We start from the raw sequence: 14,669 nt of genomic DNA, 5'->3' as shown, positions 1-14,669 counted from the left end.
CGGAACCATGTGGTTGGCAAACAAGCTACTTACCACACAGCCACTCCTGCGCTGTATGTATGTATGCATGTATGTATGTATGTATGTATGTATGTATGTATGTATGTATGTATGTATGTATGTATGTATGTATGTATGTATGTATGTGTGTGTGTATGTATATCTATATGTATGTATGTGTGTATGTATGTATGTCTTCTATTTTTTAGTTCGAATGAACTCTTGCACTAAAAGTTCTGATATCCCACTCCAACGCATAAACTTCTTTGGTGATGGCCTTTATCGATATTCCAGGATCGTTCATCGATAATATTTTGAGTCCGTTGTATGAATTGTGGTGTCCTTAAGGTGTTCGAATGTTTAGAATGTTTTCTCTTCAATAGAGTTGAAACATTCCTACCAGAAACGTCTAATTCCATCGGAACTATTTGTCAAAAAGCCAAATAAGAAAAAATATCTTGTGCAGCATTTAGAAACTTGGCAAATTCTAAACCGTTGTATTTTGTACACATCAGCACAATGACTGTTCGTCCATTCATTTTTGTTTTAGCATTCTATCTGTTATTGGGGTATCTGAAAGAAATAAAAATACCTTTTAACTGGATTGAAGAAAGTAATATACTGATAAGTGTCCTCTACCACTCTTACCCTGTCCACACACACACACACACACACACACACACATATGCGCCACCATATATATATATTCTTTTACTTTTATATTATTCTTTTACTTGTTTCAGTCATTTGACTGCTGCCATGCTGGAGAACCACCTTTAGTCGAACAAATCTACTCCAGGACTTTTTATTTATTCTATCGGTCTATTTTGCCGAACCGCTAAGTTACGGGGACTTAAACACACCAGCATCGGTTGAAAAGCGATGGCGGGGTAACAAACACAGACATACACAAGCATATATATTTCCATCTACCAAATCCACTCACAAGATTTTGGTCGGCCCAAGGTGCCACGCAGTGAGACAGAACCTGGAACCACGTGGTTGGTAAACAAGCTACTTACCACACAGCCACTCCTGCGCCATATATATAAGGTTGTTCATAACTTTTTCCGTCTATAGAGAAATGGCTAAAATTTTCTCTGTTTATAAGTATACCATGTGTTATTAATATATATATATATATATATATATATATATATATATATATATAAGTAACAAGATGTACAGGTGTCAGTTCACTACGGCCGTTTCGAGTGGCTTCATTTAAATTATTAATGAAGACATTACATCAATCTGAAAAAAAAACCGTTCTCATCAGACGAACGCATAAACTTCAAACAAAAAGGATGCACCATTTATGCGTTCACCTGGCGAGAATGGCTTCTTTCAAATTGATGTAATGCTTTCGTCAATCAATTAAATGGAGCCGCTTGAAGCGGCCGTAATGAATTGACACTTGTACATCTTTGTTACTTGTTTATATTCTGTTCATTTAACTTGTAATCTGCACTTCGGAAATACTATTGAAAGTACTTTTATAAAAAGTACATGTCTGAATTACCAATAGCGGATATCTTCACTTAGCTGGGTTGCGTTGTCTACACACACGACAGGAATGTTGGGTACAAATACCCACTACACGGAGTCTTGATATTGAATATTTAAATAATATTGTTGGGGTGTACCGAACTAGCAAGGCGCCTCAATTTAAGCACCTAATCCAACAGAATCTTAATTATATATGTATGCGCGCGCATATATATACACATACACATACACTACATCTGTATATATACATATATAAATACATGCATGCATCAGTATGTGTATGTACCCACACTTACACACACACACATATTAATTAATTAATGAGAAGGGAAAAGGGATTACGTAATCAACTTCATTAGCATAGAGTAGGGAACCTGGAGATGAGGGTTTGTGCAACATCCTAGAATCTATTAAAACGAAATGAAGTTTATTTCGGAAAGCATTTACACACGCGCGCTCGCGCATTAAAGGTGAAACTTTTATAATGTCAGACATATTTTCGACATTTCAGAAGAAACAAGAATTGACATATTCACGTTTTTTTTTGTTTTCTTTTTATTAAGAAGTAGTAGAAACTAGTCACCTCCACAATAAACACTCCCAGTGTGACTAAACGGGAAATTATAACAGTCAGTACTAATCAGAAGAAAAACAACGAGTGAATAAATAGAATAGTCTTTTGTGTGTTATTTCTTTTTTTTTTTATATGGCTAATATGACTTCTCCAAGATGCAATTGTAGACACATACATACATACATGCACGCACACACACACATACACATGTATGCATGCGCACATGCTTACATACATGCATATATACATATATACATACATGCATACATACATGCATATATGCATGCATACATACATGCATACATACATGCATATATACATATATACATACATGCATACATACATACATACATACATACATACATACATACATACTACATACATACATACATACTACATACATACATGCATACATACATGCATATATGCATGCATACATACATGCATACATACATGCATATATACATATATACATACATACATATATATATGTATATACATACATATATACATACATACATACATACATATATACATACATACATACATACATATATACATACATACATACATACATACATACATACATACATAAAAAGGAGCACTCCGTCAGTTACTACGACGAGGGTCCTAGCTGATATGATCAGCGGAACAGCTTGCTCGTGAAATTAACGTACAAGTGGCTGAGTATTCCACAGACACGTGTACCCTTAACGTAATTCTCAGTGAGATTCAGCATGACACAGAGTGTGACAAAGCCGGCCCTTTGAAATACAGGTACAACTCATTTTTGCCTGCTGAGTGGACTGGAGCAACGTGAAATAAAGTGCCTTGCTCAAGGACACAACTCGTCACCGGGAACTGAACTCAAGACCTTACAATCATGACCCGAATGCCCAAACCACTAAGCCACGCGCCTTCACCATACATACATGTATACATACATACATAGATACTTACATACATACATGCATACATTTCTCCTTATCGATATACATCGGTCCGGGCTTAGAAGCCTGGATTCATTTCCTTGTTGATATCACAAATGATGAAAGACTGTTGAAGAAAATGGAAAATCATTTCGCCCTTAACAATCTATAATCTTTGGATTGTTTCTGATTAGAGACGTTATATTACAATAAACTTCTTTTTTTTTTGCCGGCATTGTAGTAGCTCTTCTTAATCTTAGATGGAATCTTTAGTCTACACGTGGCGGTACACACACCACCTGTCTCCAGACTCAATCAGTGTCCGAACATTTGCTGACATGTGGAGTAAAGTCAAACAACGTTTGACGTTTGAAGGATGGCTCTGGCTGTCAGTCGACTCTCATATAATGGTCGCCCTCCCAACTCCGGTTGCCGAGGAAGGACAGGTAAGAAAGGTGTTGTGTGATTGGCAAGATTGAGAGGATTGGTGACAGGACATTTATTCTCTAGCCAAGCTCTCCTCAACATTTTCAAGTATCACTTGAAAAAGGTCGCAGCTGAGAAGGAAGTGCTATCTTCTACTTAACTTTTTTTTGAAGGCGTGTGAATGTCTAAAGCAGGCCTGGCCAACTCGAATTACATTACGGGCCTCTTTAAACACAGAAAGTTTTTTGAGGGCAGCTTGTATACTTTGCGCACTAATAGTGAAATAATCAAATTACAGAATAAAGAATTTTTCATATTTTTCGTTTGTTTAAAATTATAAAATTTTTAGGCTATTGCTTTATTGCCACTTATCAATTTTAAATTTATTTTGAAACAAATGTTTTACACAAACAATTTTATTTTGAAATTAAACATAATACTTCAAGAAAGTATCAAGCAAGCCGCAAGATAAAAGTTTGCAGCTCTATGCGGCCCGCGGGCCTCAGGTTGGCCAACCCTGGCCTAAAGCATGGCTTGGCTGATTGGCTGATCCTACTGTAGATCGTTGACGGAAACGGGAAGAAGACATCTGCCCATGTTATTAAGAGTAATCCGTGATTGTAAGCCGTTTCCCGAATATCCGTAGGTATCTGTACCCCACTAGAAAATAAAGCAAAGCTATTTACATAAATGATCTATATTGTTTTCGTCCTTTTCTGCCCATAAACTCCTCGACTGATGTGTGTGTTCATTGCTTGAAGTCTCTCATCTACTTCCTTTGTGGTCAATAAAATTTATTTCCGCTTTCTTTTTCTTGTTCCGTCTTCAAATCTCCCTTAGGTGGACTTGGATTTTATCCTCTTGTAGCCGATGCAATCAAGTACCAATCAACTACTAGGTTCAATTGTATCTCCTCAAAATTCTAGGTTTTGTGCTGAAATTTGAAACAATTGTTTTTATAATCACTCATAGTCGACTGTTCACGTCAGTCGGAATTTCTAATTTTGTGGTTATTTTAGAATAATTAGTAAATCAGTAGAATCATTAGGGTGCCGAAAATATCTTGCGGTATTTATTCCGGCTCTTCATGTCCTAAATTCAAATCCTACCGAGTTCAACATTGCTTTTCATACCCGTCTGTAAAACAAAGTACCAGTTAAATATGACGGGGGTCTATAGTATTCGACAAAACCCTTCCTCTCAAAATTGATGGTCTTCTGTTTAAATTAGAAATTATTATTAAAGGGCTATGAATTGGCAAAATCTTTAGAGCACCGCACTAAATGCCTTGTGGTACTATTCGTTCATTCTTTCGGAGTTGATAAAATAAAGTACCAGGCGGCAACTAGGGTCGTTGCAACCGACTAACTTCCTACCTTCAAAAATTACTGTCCTTGTGCATCATTTATAAACCACCACCACCACCACCATCACACTACAACTACTACTACTACTACTACTACTACTACTACTACTACTACCACCACCACTACTACTACTACTACTACTACTACTACTACTACTACTACTACTACTACTACTACTACTACTACTACTAATAATAATAATAATAATAATAATAATAATAATATTTCTACTGTAGGTACAAGGCATGAAATTTGGAGAAATAGATTAAGTCGATTACATCGACCCCAGTGCATAACTGGTACTTAATTAATCGACCCCGAAAGGATGAAAGATAAAGTTGACCCCGCGGAATTTAAACTCAGTACGTAGTGACGGACGAAATACTGCTAAGTATTTTGTCCGGCGTGCTAACGAACGTGCCAACTCGTCACCTAAATAATATTAAGTTCAAATTACGCCTAGCACTGGGGCCGATGTAATCGACAACCCATTGCCACTTGCAAAATTTCAGGCTTTGTGCCTATATTAGAAAGGATTGTTATGACATATAAACCACCTTTTAGCTCTCCCTCAAAATATCTAGTTTTTGCCAAAGTCAGACATTAATATTATGAAGTTTGTCAAAAACTTTAGTGAAAGATTAAATGCCATCTTGTATGTATTTTGCCTCTTCACATTAAGGGTCAAATACTGTGGTCAACATTGCCTCTTTCCTTTTTGGAGTCGATAAAATTAAAGTGCGAGGGAACACAATATTACAGGTTATTCCTAAATTTCTGCTTTTGTGCCTATGTAATAAACAATTATTTTATCTGCTGAGCTGTCAAGATGCCTTATTTTGTAGCTTTTGAGACCTAAGAAAGTTTTGGATAATTTACTGTTACCAAAATGAAAATTTGTTTTTTTCCTTTGGATTATACAAAGCAAAACATCCTGAGCAAAGAGATGTTTGTTTTCCTCGATATAAAACGAGGAAAGGTCGTATTTCAATATTTTAGTTTTCTCTTTGTGTGTTTGTAAATAATGGTATCCAGAACAACGAAAAGAAATGTACTCACCAGATAGAAAAAGAAAATACTGACAAAACAGACATTTGTAATAGAAAAAAATGTAAAAACATTGCTTTTGCTACAAGACACTGATGAAAAAAATATCTAGCAGTAAGAAATTTAAATAATGGCAACATACACTTTGAAAATTCTTGAAGTGTAAGTGCTGTCAAAACAAGGATTTCCGATTCGTCTTTGTTTTTGGACATCATTAATAACATTAAATAAATGAGGTCAATTTGACAAAGTTATGTAACTAAGCAATACGTTGTTTTTCCAGGTCACTTTATCGAATTGAGAGAAATATATAAATAACAAAAAGAAATGCATGGATATATCTTGCCATGGGTATGGCGGCTTTCCATGTATCAACGAATGGTCAGATACATGTAACTATGGACGACGTGTGTGAAGCTGTCAAGAATGAAGCAAGTAAATAACCTAAGCAGATGCGATATAAACTGTCCATACATTAGTGTCATAGTAGAAGGGTCGACAAAACATGAAATAGAGCGTCAAGGACAGATTTTCCTAAAGTAGGTGGTACTGCCCCTCTGGATGCGGTTGAAAGATCCAGTGGAGTGTTGAAGAAAAGTGGGGCGATAATGGGGTTAAAAAAAGGGAGCGATGGATATAAAAACAAAATAATGGTTTAAAGTTTTATTTGTGAAATAGTTTTGTTTTGAACTTGCTGTAGAAAGTGGTCTATGTTTGTGGTGGTGGTGAGTGGTGGAGTGAGCGCTAGGAATGCAGCCTTGGTGCCAAAGGGTTGGCAGCTGGAAAAATTTTAGGAACAAATGGTCTAGGATATTGAGAATGACATTGGCTGCTGACTCGTCGATGCCTACGTGGTGCGATATGAATAGATAGTGAGTTGCGAGCCTATGAAGAATGACATGTAATTGGTCTGCGTTCAATTCCGACCAAAGTCACTTTACCGTCTATCCTTCTTGGGACTGATAAATAAAGTACCAGTCAATTACTGGGTCGATGGTAATGACTAACCACCAACAAAGCAGCTGGTCTTTTGTCTAAATCTGAAAGAATTATTGAGTGAATGTGAAAATTATATCACATATATTAACAAAGAGATACGTATACTGTCTACATGAAATAGGTCACACACATAAATAGAAGACTATATGAACCTAAACGTATAACTATATTGCATGGGGGTATATGATCTAATAGCCAAGTCCATATTGACTTATATGTGTATGTGTGCACATATAGAAGTATAGCAGTGTGTGCAAGTTGACTTACAATTCTGTATATGATGAAGACACACCGATCTTGATGTCATCAATATTATATACGAGTATGAGGCGGAGAGCTTGCAGAATCGTTGCCGGGCAGAATGCTTAGCGACATTGCGTTCGTCATTCCGTTCTGCCGAGGTGGATTTTGCTTTTCAACCTTTCTGGATCGATGAAATAAGCATCGGGTGACCACAGGGGTCGATGCAATCGCTTTGTTCCCTCTCCTGAATGGCAGGCCTTGTGCAGGAATTTTAAAGCAATAATATTTGTGAGTATCTTTAATCTTCGGTAACTCTCCCTCGTTGTCAGCCTTCCTATCTATCTATCTATCTATCTATCTATCTATCTATCTATCTATCTATCTATCTATCTATCTATCTATCTATCTATCTATCTATCTATCTATCTATCTTTCTGTCTGTCTGTCTTTCTGTCTGTCTAGCTGTGTGTTTGCATACATATATGCATACATATACATATACATATACATACACACACACACACACCACACACACACACACACATCTATATATATATATATATATACACGTGTGTGCCTATGTGTGCTCGTGTGTGCATGTACATAATGTATGTGTGCATATATTTATATATATATATATACATACATACATATATATATATATATATATATATATATATATATATATATATATATATATATATATATATATATATATATAAATTGAGATAAGGGTTGTAAATGCAACCCTCCATGGGATAACATATATCCAATATACTGCTAGTGAGGTACCCAACAAACTTAATACATAAATGTTAAGAATTGCGATACAATTAATTCATTTATTGTATTATATGGGCAAAGGTAAAATGTTTTACCACAAATTCATAATACAAAATAAGAAAATGGAGAAATACATCGAAATCAAATATCAATTACCAGATAATACTCAATCACATACTTTATTAAACCACCACATAAGAAACTATAAGGTTAAACATAATAATGCAGGGTAAAACAGTGTACATGAAGGAGTGTACATAAAATAGTAATGTTATACAATAAGTAGAATACGTATAATAGAAAATAAATATAAGTACACATAAATATAAATATAGACTATATCTTACCGCTGTTTCGGCCATGTAGATAAGCATGTCTCATTTAACTTATATTAGCCATTTATGGTAGGTCAATATGTAGTTATAAATGAGACATTTACAAAAACATCCTAAGGCCTCTTCGGAGATTACAAATTAGATTACATACATACTTATATAGGTGTGGGTACATACCCAAAATAAAACATATACATATACATATGAGTGCATATACTCATACTCATATACATATAAATATACATATACATAATGATATAAATAATATAAATTAATAAACATACATATGCTCCACATTCAATGTTACAGCTTTTCAACTTAATGTTGTGATAATTACAATGTAGAAAAACATACACATATTAATACCCAAATGCAGATATAGAGAGTCAAGATTACATTCTATTAGTTATATATATATATATATATATATATATATATATATATATATATATATATATTATATATATATATATGTATGTATGTATGTATGTATGTATGTATGTATGTATGTATGTATGTATGTATTTGCGTGTCTGTTTTTGTCCCTCACCATCGCTTGACAGCCGATGCTGGTTAGTTTACGTCCCCATAACTTAGTGGTTCAGCAAAATAGACCAATAGAATAAGCACTAGGCTTACAAAAATAAGTCCTGGGTTCGATGGTGTGTGTGTGGTGTGTGTGTATATAGGTGTGTGTGTGTGTGTATATATGTGTGTGTGTGTGGTGTGTGTGTGTGTATTCTCCCTCTCTCTTTCCCTCTTTGTATATATGTATAAATCCAGATTTCTGAGTACCTCATTTCTTCTAATATGTATATATATATATATTCACAATGGTAAACCCAAAATAATCTGTTTGCAATTTTAGTTTGAAATTCAAGAAAAAAGTTTCAAACTTGAAGCATTTCAAAGCAGATTTCTATAATTTTAAAAAGAAAGTTGAATTCCGTTATTCTATCAAGTTAACAGCAATTTTCAAAGCTCGTTAAAGACGTTTGGCCGTTTTACAGTAATCTAAAAAATACTTTAGTTTTATCAGATAAGACCAGGAATCTCTGTGGTGTTGACAAGGAAATCTACAATGTCTCCTTTCCAATAATAATATTATCAGCACCTACAAGAAGTCAGGAGCGTACATGTACAATTTCATAAATTTGGAACTAAGGCAATACTACCGCTCTTTACATACACAGAATACAAGAACAACTAACAACCACGCCACGATTGGCTAGCTTACAGTTTTAACTCAATCCTGTACTGGTTAACAACACCGGGTTGTGTTGAAATAGCAACTTAACTAAATAATTCCCAGACTGAAATAACTACTAGGGGTACTATGATTGACTAAAAGAGTACCCCTGCAGGAGATGCCCTGATATTACCGCAGTCTAACGGCAGCAGCCATAAAATACGATTAAACGGAAATACGAAATATGACTATATTCTAGTATATTTATAAATTCCAAAATTGATTTAAAATTTTAGCACAAGGCCAGAAATTTCAGGACAGTGGGTAAGTCGATTACATCGACCCCAGTGCTCAACTGGTATTTATTTTATCGACGCCACAAGAATGAACGGCAAAGTAGATCTCGGGAGGAATTTGAACTCAGAAAGCTAAGACAGGCGAAATACAACTAAGCAATTTGCCCGGTGGCCTAACGATTCTGCCAGCTCGCTGCCCTTACAAATTCAAATATTGTTGTAGTTTAAAAGGGAGTTATTTTCGACATCAAAGCATACAACCTCAGTCACTTACAGTATTTATCTTTTACAGCGTGCTATGACCAAGTTCCATTCCTTAGCGACTAAATTACGGCATAAAAACTCATGAAATCGAGAGTGAATAGAAAGGAATTAACTTGGAGAGGAATTAACTTGGAGAGGAAATGCTGACGTACTTTCCATCCTACTTTGATCTTGCTGGCAGTTTGTAGTTCTTGGACACAATTTTGCTGTGAACGTACAGGCAGAGACAAATTATTGAGGTAAATTACATTTCTGAACATAGATACGAATAACATCCCGTCTTTATTTTTCTTCTCCCATACATACATACATACATACATACATACATACATACATACATACATACATACATACATACATACATACATACACATAAACATATACACACCCACCCATCCACACATACCCATACACATACACGCACGCATTTATTCTTTACACTATATATATAATTTTTTATAATTATGATTATTATAATTATAATCATTCTCATAATTATAAAAATTTGAAAGTTTACCGATAATGGTTTTTTTAACATGCCGAACTACTTGGTAAAATTATTAATTATTAATTAATTAATTAATTTTACCCTTTATTATTATTGTTATTATTATTATTATATTATTATTATTATTATTATTATTATTATCATTATCATTATTATTATTATTATTATTATTATTATTATTATTATTATTATTATTATTATTATATACATTTATAGCTTAAAGAAGTGGCTAAAATCAAGCTTTGTCCTCTTGAACTATTATTTTCCTATTATGAATTTATTATAGTCATACTATTATTATTATTATTAATATTAATAGTTATATTCATACTGTTTTTCCTATACCGTAATGAAATGTGTAACATGAATTATAAATATACCAAACTTTCCAGTCTTGGTTTTTGTTACGTACACACATAAGCACACATAAGCACACATAGTTGTTCGGAGAATGGTCCTCTCACCCTCTCTTTCTCTCTCCCTCTCTTTACTCACTCACACACACACACACACACACACACACACACACACACACACATTACGTTGGTAGGGTAAAATTCAAGGTGAGTCTTCTTTTTCCATCTTATTCCAGTATTACAATCCAATATGTTGATGCTCTCGTTGTTGCTTGACGTATGGTACATCTTAGAGTTGAAAATTCTGAAAATATAGTTTGCAGAGTTATTATATAACAAAGAAGGAAGTTGGAAACATTTTTCGTATGATTTATTCACTATTACACATGTTTCATTTGCTAATAGGAATTACAAAGTTTTACTCCTTAGATAAACGTGTAAAGAATTTTCTATTAAAATTCTTCAGACAGAGAAACAAATAACTATTTGTTTTTTGTTTTTTTTTAATTTTTTTTTACAATGACCAATTCTCACTTGCTGGTAGGGCATGTCAAAGTTATGGACACTCTCTTACCCTACCAGAGTTATAACAAAGAAAATAACATTGCCTTGGAAATATAAATCATCCCTTATTACTATCTGTGAGCCCTTTAGCCACCACAGCAACGCATGTTATAATTACCATTAGTGAAGTAAAATATATCTTCATGCATCGCACATAACGCAGGCTAACTGGCCTCCGAAATTGTTATAGAACCTTCTGGTCCATTTTTCAACTGAGTTTTTACCAACTCTGTGGAATTGTCCAATCCATAACTTTTTAAATGACGATGACTCTGTAAGAGATTGGCTTGCTGAAAAGACTCCAGTTTGTTTTTACACTTTGCACTGTTTACACACAATATGACTTTTAATATCAGCCTCATAAACACACAGTCGTTACCACGTTTAAACCATCTCGGTTGACTCCAGCCCAATATCCAGCCCAATCTCCTTTTTATCACCTTCAAACAATATGCACAGGACTTAGCTATCTTTCTATGGCTATCTTCAATTGCTATCTTTCTATACTGTTTTCTAATGTTTTTACAAACGTGCTGCAGTGTGTCATAACTCACAAAAAAGCGCCCCAATCTCACTGCGTCAAGTACTTTACATCTGTGAAATAAAAACAATCGTTAGTACTATCCGAAACATTGAGTATCTCTCTCTCTCCGCTCTCTTCCACTTCTCTCTCTCTCTTTCCACTTTACTCTCTCTCTCTCTCTCTCTCGATGCAGTTACCTTATCAGGTTTACCGGTGACTTGCTGTCCTTTATCACTAGCTTGCTGTCACTTGTGAAATTTGCAAAAGCAACATTATAATGTTTGACTTCTGCACGGCTTACGAGAGTATCTGGGATGTGAGCGTTCTGTCTAATATTTCTCCTCGTTTTGAATGTAGCGTGTCCCATTATATTCCGTTATTCTTTCATCCATTTCCCTTCTGTTCATCAACAATCAACTTTTGCTGTCACACTTTATTCGCTCCTACACAAGATTATAACGTTATTCAGTTTCCTTAACCATCCACACATGGACGTGCAGCCTAAACATCTTATCCGAGACCCGTACTGCATTAATGGAAAGGTACATTGAGAGCATACTTCAGTCAGTCAATGGCAACCTACTCTCTTTCAACAACAAAACTACGCAATTACTACACTTACCGAAACAACAGTCTTTTATCTCACCGTCTCTTCACATAAACGACACACAACAAAGTCTCTATGAATGTTAGAACTGCAGTCTTTGACAATCTCTCTTGGCTACCTCATCCGCCCCTCGTTCTCTCTCTCACTCTCTCTCTCTCTCTCTCATTATATGTGTCTGTGTGTACGCTCGTAAATAGATGCGCGCGTTCACACACACACATATACATGCATATAAATATGTGTGGGTATGCATGTGTATATATATACATATGTGTGTATGTGTATATGTATGTGTAACATTAAGACCAGTTTTGTTCTTTTAAAATTGTTCCTTTGAATTATAAGGCGTAAAGGTTATAAAATCTCACTATCGACATTTAATGGAGCAAATCTGCTTTTCAAGACTCCGCTAATTTCCTCAGTAAATCTGTTGTTTAATGCTATGACGTTGTCATTTACATATATGGTGTCGTTATTGAAGCAGCTTTATACAAGTAGGACATATCTGTATAAGCTGGTCAGTAAGTAAAGAGACAACTGCTAAGAGCTAACATACCAATACAGTCTACTCAGTAATGTATTAAACATATGATAAAGCAATATAAATACGCTTTGGTCAGTCATTAATTAACTTTACTTTTTACTCTATTCGAGCGTCGATATTTTTATAGACGTAAATGGACAATATTCTCATTAGATACTTACGTAGAAGTAAGCTGCGCAACAATTAATCACAGTTTCTCCGTAGTATCGAATATATGAGTGAAAGGTGTTTATGCACTCGGTTTTTGAGAGATTGTATTTCTCATCTGCTGAGTTGTTTCTGATTGCAACACTCAAAATTTGAGAACAGCCTCGTGCAAAAAGCATCAGTTCAACCTGGTGATTTCGGCAATATGCATTCAGAACGTGTGTGTTTAAATTTGAAAGTACGATTTCTGACAACGATTTCGTCTTTCAGTACTTGTTTTGATGAGTTAGCCAAAGAAGAAAAAAACATGGTTTATAACACTTTTCAATATCTACGAGACTAAAAGGAGGAAGGGAGGAAATTAGGGTCAGTTTAGACTCATAGCCAGAATGCTCTTGCAACGAAGTAGATGCCACTAAAGGCGACAAACTGTTCAGATAGTGGTATTAGACCAGGTAAAGTAGTAAGTCTTTCTCTGTTCTCATCTTCATATATCATGCTTACATGGAGTCGTCAATCCCATTACCTCCATGCCAAAGTCTGGAGATTCTTGATATTTCTTGGGAAAGATACGGCAGTGGTTTTCCGCTACTTTCAACCGGTTTATTTACAGTTTTTTTTTTTCGCAAGTCTTCTGCTCTTCCTTAAGGCAGAGGATCTTTTGAATTATATGGCAGTGGCACTGGTTTATATAACTTCACGACATATACATGGCCTGTATGATATATCCAAGTGCCTGATCACCTCTGAGTCTGTTTACTTTAGTCACAAGATCATTTTATGCACTTTGACTTATAACTGGGTTTCTGATGCCACACTTCCTTAAATTCCCGAACTGGGTTTCTGACACCACACTCCCCTAAACACAACCGGATTCACAGGGTAGGATGAAGCTTAATAACCAAGAATAGACAAGATTCAACACGGTTTGCATCTGCCAAATTTCATTGACAAAGCTTTCAGTCGTCCAGAGATTATAATTATGTACCATGCAGCAAGATCAAACCCAAAACCACTTGTTACGAAAAGAACATTTAATCAGTATATCTTACGCACTTATAGGATTTTATAGGCTACTGATTCAGCAGAAACTACTCTCATGTTGAGTGGAGTTTGATGGTAAGAGTTTAGGAACTTCACCTTCATCAATTTGCGAAGATAATGAGAGATTATATGGGGTACTTGTTCCGTTGGTTGAGTATGATTTGTGAAGCAAATCTACGCATTTGTTTAGCTCACGTACATATGATGGAGGTGGATTTCTTCACATCCACCTGCTCCTGTAGTGACATTCAGATTTTCGTGTTGTTTTATCATTGAAAGCTTATACTTTCCAAAGCGTTTTGTCATAGGCTGCAGAACTTAAGTTAAACGAGATTTGGCTGTTATTTCTTGCAAGTCGAGCGAGCACATTGAATATCCTTTATTGACTCGCGGTTTTAGAATGGTTAGAGTTCAA

This window comes from Octopus sinensis, linkage group LG4, assembly GCF_006345805.1.
Source record: "Octopus sinensis linkage group LG4, ASM634580v1, whole genome shotgun sequence".
In the NCBI taxonomy this organism is placed as follows: domain Eukaryota; kingdom Metazoa; phylum Mollusca; class Cephalopoda; order Octopoda; family Octopodidae; genus Octopus; species Octopus sinensis.
This window is presented reverse-complemented; position numbering follows the sequence as displayed.